General features: G+C 34.6%; 1 pseudogene across 1 annotated transcript; it reads right to left on the minus strand.

Annotated features, from left to right (window-relative positions):
- Nucleotides 1-1421: 1421 nt before the first annotated feature.
- Nucleotides 1422-1703, minus strand: LOC309864100 (6-pyruvoyl tetrahydrobiopterin synthase pseudogene; annotated as a pseudogene). The gene has a single exon. The product of its transcript is annotated as a 6-pyruvoyl tetrahydrobiopterin synthase pseudogene (transcript).
- Nucleotides 1704-14457: the final 12754 nt, after the last annotated feature.

Raw genomic sequence — 14457 nt, forward strand, 5'->3', positions numbered from 1 at the left:
TAGAAGATCTTTGGTTCACTGACTTAAGTTGTACAACCACATTGATAGGCTAATTAATAGGGCTATATGTATAAGTTTTTTTATATGAAGAAAGAATCAAAAAGGCAAACAGTTACCAGAAACTCTGGTAGTTACATTAAATATGTTCTAGAACGAAAGCCTGCTCAACGTGTTTTGTCGTCTTTGATTTTAAGTATTACGTTCAGTTGACACATTCAGAAAATGTGTTGTTTGAGTCTTTCATTTATGTATTATAAACAGAAAGGAAAAATAATTCCTTTCTTCTATGTCTTGGTCCTCATTTAGTCCTCATAGCAGAGGAGAGAAAAGATCACCTTATTCTTCCTTATCCTTCCATAGTGACTGGAGACCATGTTGAACATGAATGGATATACACAGAAGGATGCTAGAGTCACCACGGCACAGAATTTAAGGATGTGAGATAAAAATTCAAACAGGCCTGATTTTAAATGCTAGCTCCACCACAAACTGAGTGTAATTAGGAAATAATAATGAAAGTATTCAGAGGTTATTTTATGGCACGATTTGTTCTAAATGCTTTGGATATATGAGACCTAAGGGTTAACTTGTCTAAGATGGATCTTCCATAGGTAGGTTGGTTTCCTACAAATTTCCATGGAAACTAACTACTGCAGAGCTTGTAGGGAGCCAGCACTGGATGAGGTTGAAATGCGGGAGCACGATGCTGGCCTGGCATGTGATACAGATGCAAACAGAAGGCTTGGAATTCAGCCCACTGACACACCATGATGGTCTCCACACTGGTATTCCTCCAACCACAGATGCTGAGCTGGAACATCTGGACTGGAGCCAAGGTTCTGCCCTTCGGAGTATTGTTCAATCTCAGCTCCTCCTCAGGCCAGAGAGGGGGGGTCAATTTCTTATCCTTGCAGTTTAAATATCCTCACAGCACAATGTGTAAGTCCTCCCAGAGACTGGCAACTGGTCCTGTTCTATTCTTGGGCTCCACCCCAGAATATAATGGGAGACAGGGGATCCACATTCTTGCCACTGATCCAGCTTTATTGTTTTTCCCAATAATTTTTGTTCCACTAGCCCTAATGTATGTGTTCTCTGACCATTTATTTGACCTTGTAGCTTGATATCATATTAACATTTGTTATGCCCATTTTTTAATGGAAAAACAAAAATTGATTTATTTTACTTTTAAATTCCACACCACAACATTTTACTGAAAATGAAGTGATTTTTAATCTATAAGTAAAGGACTCTTTAAATGATACTCAGGATATTTTACAAGTTTGGTTTCAGGACAGATTTGAATTCACAACAGGTCTTACACACAACAATTTCAATTGGTCAGACACTCCAGAACACAATGTGGAGGCATAAGAGGTGTGTGATGACTTCTTAATAGTCCAAGGGCATAAAGACCTTTTTCAAATATGGAAAGAAATTAGTCTTTCCACAATATTAACCCCTAAAAGCTGTTTTCCTTTATAGACAATCATATTATTGTCAGTTTCATATACTTTTACTTTACAAAGAACTCCTAGAAGAAGAAATTTCTGGATGTTTTCCCAGATACATACAGCTACATTTTTCTGTTGTGCTTAAAACTGCAAAGTATGGCATGACCAGATCCAGATTCTTGTGATCAAAAGGCTTCATAATTGCCTCCTCCATATATACTCTCTGAGGTTGGTCAAATTCATAATCATTCCTGTAACAGGATCCATCTCTCCATGCATCGTCACCACAACTTTATTATTGTGTTCATGGCCATTTGGATTGTTGCATTTCCCAAACAGTTTTAAGTTTTATTCATTATTCAGAGATTTGCTGTCGAGTAGGTGGGTTGCGCAGAAGGAAACGAGGCAGGACACTCAGGCCGGGAGTCCACCAAGCTCATTGTGGCTCTTGTTATTTTCATAAAACATTTCTGCATGTTAAATCAACTCAGCATATAGCTTCCTTCTGGGACTTTACACAAACATTCACCTCTATCCAAAATATCCTTTCCCTTTGCTTAGTAAACACCTATTCCTTAGAACCCAAGTTAGATGTCATTTTCTCTTTATGCTTTACCCTCTTTCCATGACAGAAACAGATGGTGATAATCCCTATACATTGTAACAATTTTATGGCTTCTACATATTTCTAGAAAAGCATAATAAAAGTCATTTGAATTATTTGTCTAAAAGTTTTGACTCCCCCAGCAAGATCTGTTTTTTGAGGATAGGCAGCATTCATCTTTTTATCTGTATCTCTTAGCAACATGCCTAGACTGGAGTAGATGTATGATAAATTTGTTTAAACTGAAATCTACATTAAAAAAAAAAAAAAACCTCAGAATCCAATGTTATGGAAATAACCAAAATATTTAGACAATAAAGTTCAAAGCTACATTCTGAATGAAAATAATGCCACCATCTGGCTCATCTCAAAGGAAAAGAACCACAAAAGTAATCTCTCAGAGTACTGATTACAAAGTCAAAATATATTTAATAACTGTTTGAGGAAATAAAACTTAACCAGTAACATTCTCTTAAAATATCACTCATCATTTTGAAATTGAACAGGGAAACTTGCACAACTCTGGTTAATATTCCATGACAGTTGATGGAACATCTGTGCATATGGTCTCATCTGGTCGCAATACCTGACCCACTGGTCAAAAAGAGAACCTGCTTTTCCTGTCACTTGTATCATTTATTTAGTGACGCAGTTGTATTTTATGCTGTTTTGGGTTTTTTTCGGAAATTGGTAGCTTAGTGACAATGATAGACTTAAAAATATAATTTTTATCCAACAAAACATCTCCTGTTAATGTACATTACAATCATTTCTTAAGTTAGTGGCTAACTTATACTGTATACCATACATTTGATTTTTCATGAAGATTTATCTTTCTTCTATACCACACCACATTCTCTTACATCTTGATAACAATTTACAAAGATATTTAGACATTTCGTTTTCTTATTTTGGAATGTAGATATGGATGGGTTCAGGCAAACACATGGAAGTTGTCTTTTATCACACGGGGATAATTATATAAGTAGATATTCAGTGAAAATGCTTCCAGTGGGAAGAAAGCCCAGAGCAGTTGCAGAAACAATAAAAGGAAGGCAGCTGCCCAGTATTCCTGAGGGGCACTTAAACCCAGGTAATACATTCACCAAGCATTTTAAGTGTTCATATTTTCAACAATGGAGAAGTTGTTCTTATACTGAAATTGAAATGGCACAAGAAAACAAGTAAGAGAAACCTTCAGAGGGAAAACTCATTTCTGCCTGATTAATTTTGCGATGAGCATACAAATTCTCAAATGAATTTTTAAACTAAATGTCACGTGGTAGACTTTAGTTAAACTGAAAAAGTGATCAGCCTTATTACTTAAATTATAGACATCTGTATTCTTCCAAAATATTATCTAAATTGAAATTTTTCTAAAGGAATCTAAAGAGAAAGCTAAACTATAGAAATTCAAAAATGTTCCATAGATTTTCTTAAAAACAAGAAATGTGGACAAGGAAACTAGTCTCCTTCTGTGTGTACTTTTCTTTATTAGAAAACAAACATGCCAATCCCACTAAACATTCATTAAGCATGAGTTAACATAGAGGATCCGATTGAAATCCAACTCACACAAATCAAATATTTTATTCCATTTCAAAATTTATTAATAATTTCAAGTAAATAAGCTTTTAAGAGGCACAGGTGATACAGGAAGAGTTTCAGTATTTGCAGTGTGTTTTTCTACCCACATTGGATGTATCCTCCTGCCCACCTTAAAAGCCAAAGTCTCAAATTAGGGAAGTGTGTAATCTCCTAGATAATAGTCAGGATCAAGTTCAGTTATAAAGATGCCCATTTTTTATTCAGGTAGATATATAGCGTGTGTGACATTTTTTGGGGAGCTATGCTGTATTCATCTACAGATTCCAGGATTGCTTATCATAAGCAATATTAGATCATAAACATTCAGCATTCAATATACTTGAGGGAGCATATATTTTATGGTCATAGAGACCTTTTTGCTGGCATATATCCTTGCTTTGTTTGCCAGAAGTCCAATTTTTACTATGTTCATAAAGAAATTACTCCAAGATAACTGCTCTCTTTCTATTTGAGTGAGCCCCCCAGCCTCAGGAATGGGAGCAAAATGGATTGCAAGTTGCTCCTCCTTAACCTCTTTCTTCCCAGCCTACATTTAACAAATGCAGTTTGAAGTAAGAGCAAACCATTAACTTTCTCTGGTCCCTCCCCTGAACCTTATTTCTTTAGCCAATACAATGTGGGTAGAAGAGCCAAAATATTGGATGAGCCCAGAGAAAGAGACTTATCAGTAGGAATTTCCAGGTACAAAAAAAGCAGCAGGGAATCACTAGAGAGTAATGTTAAACTACCAACTTTAAGGAACCAATATTGCAAATATGGTAAGGTACAAAGTATCTTTTCTTTCACTGTGAACGCCTCAAAGATTTAGCACAAAAGAGGAGCATAGTAAATATTTATTGAATTGGATTTTTAAACAGAGACATCTGTAAATTTTGAAACAAGAAAAACTTCAGTTTAGATATTCAACTTAGCTTTTATGTATTCTAATTTAAACCTCTAAAAAGTTTTTAATCGCTTTCACATAGATAAGCTAAATTGACACATTTCAGAATGATCAAATTTTGTATTTTAGCTTTAATAAAAATGTATAAATTCTCCTTAGGTAGCAGATACAAATAAATGAAGCTGGCAGAAAAATAATGCTGTTTTCAAGCTTTCAGGTGTATATTACAAAAATTAATAGTGATAGTAAAATGTATACACTGTGATAAAAAATAAATACCCTTAACAGAAGTGTTTAGTTGATTCCTACTATCTTTTATTAAACAACATTCAAGTTTAGCCATAATCAGTCATACTTTATACTGTTGGTTTAATTTATTAAAAAAAGTTACTGTGGTCATATTTGTTGATAGTTTAAACAAATACATACAACTTTCCTAAAAATATGCATTGTGTCTTTCAGAATTTGGCTGTTGCTTTTTAGAAACAATAACAACAGAAACACTCATCAACCCTAGTATCTATTTTAAAAAGTGAATTTCTAAAAGTTTATTGTCTTCTAAAACTAACTATTGTAAGGTGAAACTATAAAAAATAAAATGAATATTATGAATTATGAGAATTAGATGTTCCAAATTAAATTTGAGGTAGTTTGATAGAAAATATTCCCACCACTTATGAGCTAAATAAGTAAACAAAAATAAATAAATATGTAAATATAAATAAAAATAAGTAAATAAAATAAGTAAATACATGCATAATGATGACTAATATAAATTTCTACTTTACTTTTGTCTATACTAAATTTATTTAAATATCTGTACCCTCTTTGTAACCAAACTTGTCACAATATTTGATAACTTAAGAATGAGCAAATCTTTTTGGAAATAATTTGCCATGCAAATTTGTGTAAGAAAATGTCTTAAATGATGAAATTTTCACCATTATTTCATACTTGTTCACCTTTCGATTTGAGGCTATTTCCAGGCAAACCCAGATGAGACTATAAGACAGTAGATTGTAGGCTGCTTCTATGATTTTTTTGGCACCAATTTGAGAATTTGTATTTTTCTTCAAGCTAATATATTGTAAAAATGTATCTTTTTTTAAAGATTTTATTTATTTGAGGGGCACCTGAGTGGCTCAGTGAGTTAAAGCCTCTGCCTTCGGCTCAGGTCATGATACCAGGGTCCTGGGATTGAGCCCCGCATCGGGCTCTCTGCTCAGCAGGGAGCCTACTTCCTCCTCTCACTCTGCCTGCCTCTCTGCCTACTTATGATCTCTGTCTGTCAAATAAATAAAATCTTAAAAAAAAAATTTATTTATTTGAGAGAGAGTGGGCAAGAAAGGGTCTTCTCTTTTTTAATTGAGGTATAATTAACACTGAACTCTTATAAACATTCAGAGTTGAATTTGTTTTCACCAATTTGGGAGTTATAGATTGTCAAGATTGCTGAGGTTTATCTGCAACAAGAAATTGTGACCTTTTTCATCTTAATGTTGATTATTTTATATTTTACTTGCATTTAGATCTTTGTAGATATGCTAATCTCAAATAATATATTTGTCTCTTTAATAATTGCTCTCTTTCATCTTAGTTGATAGGGACTAGGGAAGAAGAGTATTTATTCATATACACTAATTACTACTTACATTAAAATATAGTATAAAAAGTTATGACAGGAATTATCAGATCATTGTACAATTTGTCTCTAATTTTCTATACTGTGTTCAAAATAATTATAAAAATTACTCTAATGATGAACATGTTAACTTATCCTGTATATATGTATTGTACATTTATTTTTAATGTGTTTAATATTAGAAGACCAAAGAAACCTTTAATTTGGAATTAATTGACTCAGAGAAATTTTTTGTTCTATTCTTTTTTTTTTAAAGTTTTTATTTATTTATTTGACAGAGAGAGATCACAAATAGACAGAGAGGCAGGCAGAGAGAGAGAGAGAGGGAAGCAGGCTCCCTGCTGAGCAGAGAGCCCGATGCGGGACTCGATCCCAGGACCCTGAGATCATGACCTGAGCCAAAGGCAGCGGCTTAACCCACTGAGCCAGCCAGGCGCCCCAGAACAAAAGAGTATTCTGAAGTGTGGATGCTGATCCTGTTTCAGGTGCCCCATGTTCTATTCTTTAATATCAGAATAATTTTGTGATAGAAGGGCCTGATGATCCATAAATCCAAGTGCACCCTAATTTACATTTGGAAAGTTTCAGCAGTCTTCTTTTGTTTTTTTATTTGCTTAGCTTTGAAACTATACTATTAAAAGTTCAGATAAGAAGTAATCTAAAAGGGAAAAAATTACATTCATTTTTAATATGTATATATTGAAAAAGACAATCTATTTTGGCATAGCCACAATATATGCTAAGTTGTTTATTAAGACTAGTTCTAATATATACTGAAGTATAAAAACAGGTCAAGAACAATGGCTCTTGTATTTTTGAGGAAGTGTTTTTCTAGAATTTCCAATTGTTTGATGTTTTAATAAATATACTTGAAAATGAGGTGATGAATTATATACATATTTATGGCCATAATGACCATTTAAAACATTTATCAAACTATCCAAAGAAATCCTTCCTATTTACTTACCACTGTTTAGAAACCATTGCCATAAAGAATACCAGAGAGGCTGGCATGGAGGCATGTGCAGTAGATGACCACCTACATTATCATTTTTGTTCTTTCCAATACATGTAATGTAGGTCAGTCAGTTAAGAATGCCCTGATGTGTCCAAATTTCAGGCAATTGTGCCTTTATTTGTATAATTTTCTCTACCTGGGAAACATTCCATGTTCTAGTTTTTGTATTCCCCACGCTAGATTCTTGCCCCAGCACCAAGATGAAGATCTGAAAATGAACTAGTTGTAACAGTTTCTAACTGAAAAATAAAATAAAATATAAAATAAAATAAATTAAAAAATAAAACCAGCTCAGAAAATAGTATATATAAGTAAGAGTATAGAAATTACTAACAGGTATAAGGTGACTTCTGTGTGTAATCTTGCCCAAAGCCAAGGAAAAAAACGATAACCCATCTTTTGAGATTTTATTTTAAAGACCAAAATTCAAGCTATTATATTCTAGAACAAATGCTTCTTTGAATTTTCTTTTAGAAAATTTATCATGGTACATTTTTTTACCTTTCTATGTATTAATGGTTATTATTTAGAACAAACCAAATTTAATATCTGTTAAAGACTGAGAATATAGAAAAATTAGTTCAACAAGACCTATTAAGAGTTATATGTTTTATAAATCTTGCATATTTGTTGTGGTCGTGACAATAATAACAGGCTAGTATAATTTTCCATATAAAGAGAACTTTGGATTTGTTATAAAATATCCTTTATGAAAATATGTGAACATAAATACATGAATGACTTTTTTCTGGGGTGGTGCAAGATATACTTGCCTCTGCAGAATTTAAATAATACTAATTATGCAATCATTGCTTATACTGGAAAAAAATTCCTGTAAGTTTCCCTTTCTTAACCCTTATATCTATCCATAGCGCTTGTTAAATTTATAAATTAAATATGTGCCAAGAAATTATAACCTCTTTTTCAAGTAAAATGCATTTTTTTAGTAAAATGCATTTTAATCTTATGTTAAATTGCAATGAAGTGAACAATTTTAAAAATTCTGTTATTTTTATTTCTGGTAAACTAAAGAAACATAATATTCTGTACAAAAGAGCAAGGCAGTTGTATGCCTTGGCTAAAGTTGTTAGTGTGCTCCATGACAGGGGAACTCAAAGAAAGGTGAAGGTTGACCCTAAGAAAATTTGACAGGATTATATAGAGGAACAGATATCTTTCTGATATTTTATAGGCTAAAAGCTTAAAAAAAGATATTTCTATTTAAAAATATTATCCATAAGAAAACATCAGATATGTCAGAATTTGAGGGAAATAGTTTGGTATTGTACAATTTTCAAAAGCTGATGCATTTTAGAAAATGATCACATTTCTTAATTAAGTAACCTTAAAAAAATACATAATGACACAGGTAAAAATCAGTCTAAGCATGTTTTTATTAAGTATGTGAGATAAATTAAAATTGCCAATAATTTTGAGATCTTATAGGATAGCATCATTTGATCAATGTAATGATCCCATGAAAGGTACTATAATGATTTTCCAGAAGAAACTGAAGTTTAGGTCGTCATTTACCTAAAATTGCAAAGTGATGGACCTGGAACTTAAACCTACAATTTTTCAGGTTGAAATACTTAGCTATTATACTTTACCGTTTATTTATTTACACTGTATCATTCACTTATTCATTCTATTAAGGTGAACTCAAAAAATAGTTATGGAACCACTTCTATGGTCTAGGCACAATTCTAGTTAACAGGACAGTAACAAGCAGAAAAAAACAAAAAAACAAACAAACAAAAAAACAACAACCCTGCCTTCCCCCTTGAAACAGGTCAGAAAAACCTAAGGAGAAGGGGAATGAGAAGAGGGCTAACGGGGTTGAGATATTTGTAGTTTTAGAGAGTTGGCTAAAAAGGAGATAGCTAAATAAAGCCTAAATATGGTGTGGAAAGAGGTCTTGTTAATATTTTGAGGGAGAGAATTCTACGCAGGGGGTAAGGGTGTATAAAAAATCTTTGAGGCAGGAGCATGCCTGCTGTGTTCAAGGAATCGCAGAGTGTAGTATGGTTGGAACAAAGAAAATAAGAGAGGAGCAACAGGAGATGTGTTCAGAGAGATAATGAAGGGCTGACCATGTTTATCCCTATAGTTTGCGGTGGTCCATCTAACATTTCTCCTCAGAACGATTTGTGGAATATTGAGAGCTTTATGCAGAAGATACCATGAACTGGCTTATGTTTACTAGGTTCACTGTGACTGCAGTGTTGAGAATAAAATGAAGGAGAGCATATACAATCACAGTTTACTATTTCAATTTAAAATAGTATTAATTTTTAATGAAATGCACAGTAAAAATGAAAGTGGAATGTGGACTGTGTGTTAGGACAAAAATAGAGTAAAAGTTGTAGAGTCCAGAATCTGGGTAGACATTTTACCAAAGAAGACATACAGATGATCACCAGGTACATGAAAAGATGTTCAACATCATGAATTATCAGGGAACTACAAATCAAAACCACAATGTGTTATCTATCACCTCATACCTGTTAGTATGGCTGTTATCAGAAAAACAACAAATAACAACCGTTGGCAGGGATGTAGAGAAAGAGAACCCTTGTGCCCTGCTGGTGGGAATGTAAATTGGCACAGCCATTATGGGAGAGAATATGGAGATACCTTAAAAAAATTATACATGGAAGTACCATATGATGCAGTATTTCCACTTCTGGGTATTTTTCTGAAGAAAAACAAAAACAGTCATTTGAAAAGATAGCTTCATGTTCATTGCAGCATTATTGACAATAACCAAGATTTCGAAACAACCTAAGTATCTTCTGATGGATCAGTGGATAAAGATATGGCGTGCGCACACACACACACACACACACACACACAGAGGAATACTATTCGGTCATAAAAAATGAAATATTGCCATTTGCAACACCATAGATATTTTGAAGGCATTATGCTAATGAAATAAATTAGACAAAGACAAGTATTCTAAGAGCTCATTTATAAGTGGAGTTTTAAAACAACAACAACAACAATAAAAACAAGCTCATAGATACAGAGAATGGTAGCTGCCAGAAGTGGTGGATGGGGGAGAATGGGCAAAATGGTGAAGGTGGTCAAAAGGTACAAACATCCAATTATAAAATAAATAGGTCATGGATGCATTGTATAGCATGGTGACTATAATTAGTAATACTGGATTGCATATTTGAAAGTGGTTAAAAGAGTAAATTTTTCAAGACTTCATGACTAGGAAAAATTTTTGTAACTATGTATGATGATAAATGTTAACTAGATTTATTCTGGTGATCACTTTTCAATATATACAAATGTCAAATCATAAAAAAGAAGCGGCAGAGTCCAGGAAACTGTGATCCTTAGAAAAATATATCATCTGCTTTATTAAAAATTAGAGACACTAAAGCAAAAGTTATTGATACCTCTTGCCAATTCTTATTAAAATGATTAAAAAAGTATAAGATCCACAAGAAATTAAGTTCAAGTAAAGCACTGAGGAAATTACTGAAATAATGAGGGGTCTAAAGGTCAGGTATTGGCATTAGGGTGGTGGACATGAAGAAAACTGAAAAGATTTTAGAAAACTTGGAGCATAAGGATTAACAGAATATAGTGATGGACTACATATGAAACATCAAAGTGGAGAGGCAAGTGTCAAGAATGTATTGTCCTCTAAGTTTCTGCTTGTGAAATAAAAATGAAATTCAAAAAAGAGCAAGCAGGTGACTTGCACTATCCATTCCTTATTACATGGACATGGGGGAAAGGAAAATTAATAGGAGGGGACAGAACAAATATGGTTCTAAACAGAAACAGGTGTGTTGGTTTTAAAATGTGCAAAAATGGGGTATGAGGGTCGTTCAGTGGGTTAAGCGCCTGGCTCTTCATTTCAACTAAGGTGATGATCAATTAAGGTCATGATCTTATGGGTCATGACATTGGGCCTCATGTCTGCCTCCACACTCAGTAGGGAATCTGCTTGAAGATTCTCTCTACCTCTCTCCCCACCCACTTGCTCTCTCTCTCCCCCAAATAAATAAATAAATAAACAAATCTTTAAAAAAATAAAATGTGCAAAAGAAATGCCATGTTGTCAAGTCTTCTTTCGTAAGAAAGGTTTTGACCGAATATAGTAATTTATTGGCTTGATTTGACTATGGGGGATAAAGCCACTGATGTGGATAAAATCACCTGAGGAGGAACTAGAGAACAGAACCTGATGCAAGGAGGTCTATTCCAGTATTTGCTGAAACAGTAGAGCTAAGCCTAGAGTGGAGACGTACAGAGAGAAGCAACTTGCAATGTATTTTTTTAAAATTTATTTATTTGACAGACAGATCACAAGTGGGCAGAGAGGCAGGCAGAGACAGAGAGAGGGGGAAGCAAGCTCCCTGCTGAGCAGAGAGCCCGATGCGGGGCTCGATCCCAGAACCCTGGACCATGACCTGAGCTGAAGGCAGAGGCTTTAACCCACTGAGCCACCCAGGTGCCCCAACTTGTAATTTATTTTTTTATGGAAGCAGCGTGTCATTAGGAGGAGCATAGGATATGCTTTGGGGAAGAATCACAATCACCTTCTCTAATTTTGAACACATACGCCTGGAGGCATGAGTAGACCACAGGCCAGACAGGCAGCACAATTGGCATTTATTTCTCCCGCAGAACATCAAAAGCATTCGAGAGCCACTGAATAGGGAAGAACCAAGATTATGCAATGACTGACAGAGTGGTCAGGGTTTTCCCTGATACACCACAGAGGAGGCTGGACTTAGAAACAGATACGGGGAGCTGGCAAGAAAGCCAGGTCAATCATAAAGCCAAATACAGAAGCTTTGCTCCCAGGGCAACCACCTCATTCACACAGCAAATAACAATCCAGAAATGAAGTTCCTCTGTTGGAACTGCCCAGAGCCATGGTTCCCTTGCTATTAGAGTCATTCTGCTAAACTGCTGTACAGGAAATGTAAATTTATATCCACAAGCCCTCCAGCTTAAGATCTGAAGAGGGGACTAAAATAACAACTAGGTAAACAGTGAGGAAATTTCAATAAGAACACACCATCACAAAGTACTGATATAGGCAAGATGGGGTATAAACACAAATTCAAGAGAAAATGAACAGAAATTGAAGAAGGGAAAAGAGAAGGAAGACTAAAATAAATCTGTGAGCTTTTGTGCAGTATAGTTACAGAAATTCCAGTAATTTTTCCTATCCCTATTTCCTCTCCCTGTGTCCCTAACTACCCTTGTTATAAAACTTTGAGAGTCCTCTCCATCTGACTCTGCTCAGTCTTGGGTTTTGCTCTACACTGGGACCCCAGCAAATAACTAAGCATTTGAGAAGTGATTGTGCTTTGAGGCTTATCATCTCTTGGAGCACTGCTGCCCTATAAGAAGTATAGGCTAGCCTGCTGGGTAAGAGAGACAAGGGAACCCAGACATACATCCTAGAGCCAAGCAATTGCAAGGGTAATTGAAGAAATGCCATCTAGGACCAGCCATGTGAACAGCACAAGCCTAGATGAACTAAGCATGGCTTAGAGCAAAAGAAATGCCAGCACAACCATGAGCTTAATAACTCATTGTTGTTTTAAGCTGCTAAGTTATGAAGTGATTTATGTGACATAAAAACTAATTGATGCAGATATTTACCATCCAACAAAATTTCTCTAATAAATTTTCAAAAATAATATAATCTGACTTTGATTATGTGTCTATCTATGATCATGTGCCAGTTGATACAGATTTGAGCCAAATGAGATAAAATTAGGGAGTCAAGTCTTATCAAGAAGGACAGTTATTTTCTAAACCACTGACAGTAAACTATACTTTTTAAGCAAGATGAAAGTTAAAATAAATAACTCTTACAAACAAACTATCTGGCAATGAGAACATGAAAATAGTTATAGTAGTAAGGATCTGAAATCCCATATTATGTCAATGAAAAACAGAATGTGGGCTGTGATCAAGGAAAAAGAATAAGTAGTATGATTAATATTTTGACTCATGCAGTAGAGACTTGGGATATCTTTTTGTTTTAATAATATTAACTAGGGACACCTGGGTGGCTCAGTTGGTTAAGCAGCTGCCTTTGGCTCAGGTCATGATCCCAGCGTCCTGGGATCGAGTCCCACATCGGGCTCCTTGCTCCGCAGGGAGCCTGCTTCTCCCTCTGACTCTGCCTTGCACTCTGTCTGCCTGTGCTCGCTCTCGCTCTCTCTCTCTCTAACAAATAAATAAATAAAATCTTTAAAAATAATAATAATAATAATAATATTAACTAAAAAATAGGATCAGCTATGTATATATTAAGTGACATTACTAGTAGACTTAAAAACAGGATGAAAAGGTACACCTGGGTGGCCCAGTCAGGTAAGTATCTGCCTTTATCTCAGGTCATGATCCCAGAGTTCCTGGGATCTGTCCTGCCCCAGGCTTCCTGCTCAATGGGACATCTGTTTCCCTCTCTCCCTCTGCTCCATCCCCTATTCATGCTCTCTCTCTCTCTTGCTTAGTCTGTCTCTAATAAATAAATAAAATCTTAAACAAAATAAGATGAAAACTTAAAGCATGCAGAATATATGTAAACTATATTATTAAAACCAGGCATATAAATTATATGATAATAAATATAAGATAAAACACAACAGTTTTTACAAAATACATAAAAGGAATAAAATAAACAGTGTAAGATAAAGCCTCACAAATTAGTTTTTAAAATCCACATATTGGAGCACCTGGGTGGCTCAGTCAGTTACGTGTCTGACTCTTGATCTCGTCTCAGGTCCTCATCTCGGGTTCATAAGATCGAGCCCCGAGTTGGGTTCTGTTTTGGGCCTGAGGTCTGCTTCAGATTCTCTCCCTCTCCCCTTCCACATTCTTCCCCCATCCCACTTGTGCTCTGTCTCTCTCTCTCTCTCAAAAACAATAATAATAACAATAATAACAATAAGTAACTAATAGAAAATGAAAACCCAAATATTATTAGTTACAAGGGACCCACTTAAAACAAATTAAATGATAAAGATTAAATATAAAATAATAGAAAATATATACTGGACAAATGCAACTAAAAGTAACTGGATTACTGCTATACCTTTGCAGTAAAATGAAAACAAAACTCATTAAAAATTACAGTTGTTTGGTATTTATAGAGGGTATAATCTACAATGCAGATATAAATCATCAACCTTCACAAGCTGAACAAAGAACTGGCAGAATAAAGTCAAACACCTGAAAAATAATCACCTTAGAAAT

Source organism: Mustela nivalis, assembly GCF_964662115.1.
Source record: "Mustela nivalis genome assembly, chromosome: 5".
In the NCBI taxonomy this organism is placed as follows: domain Eukaryota; kingdom Metazoa; phylum Chordata; class Mammalia; order Carnivora; family Mustelidae; genus Mustela; species Mustela nivalis.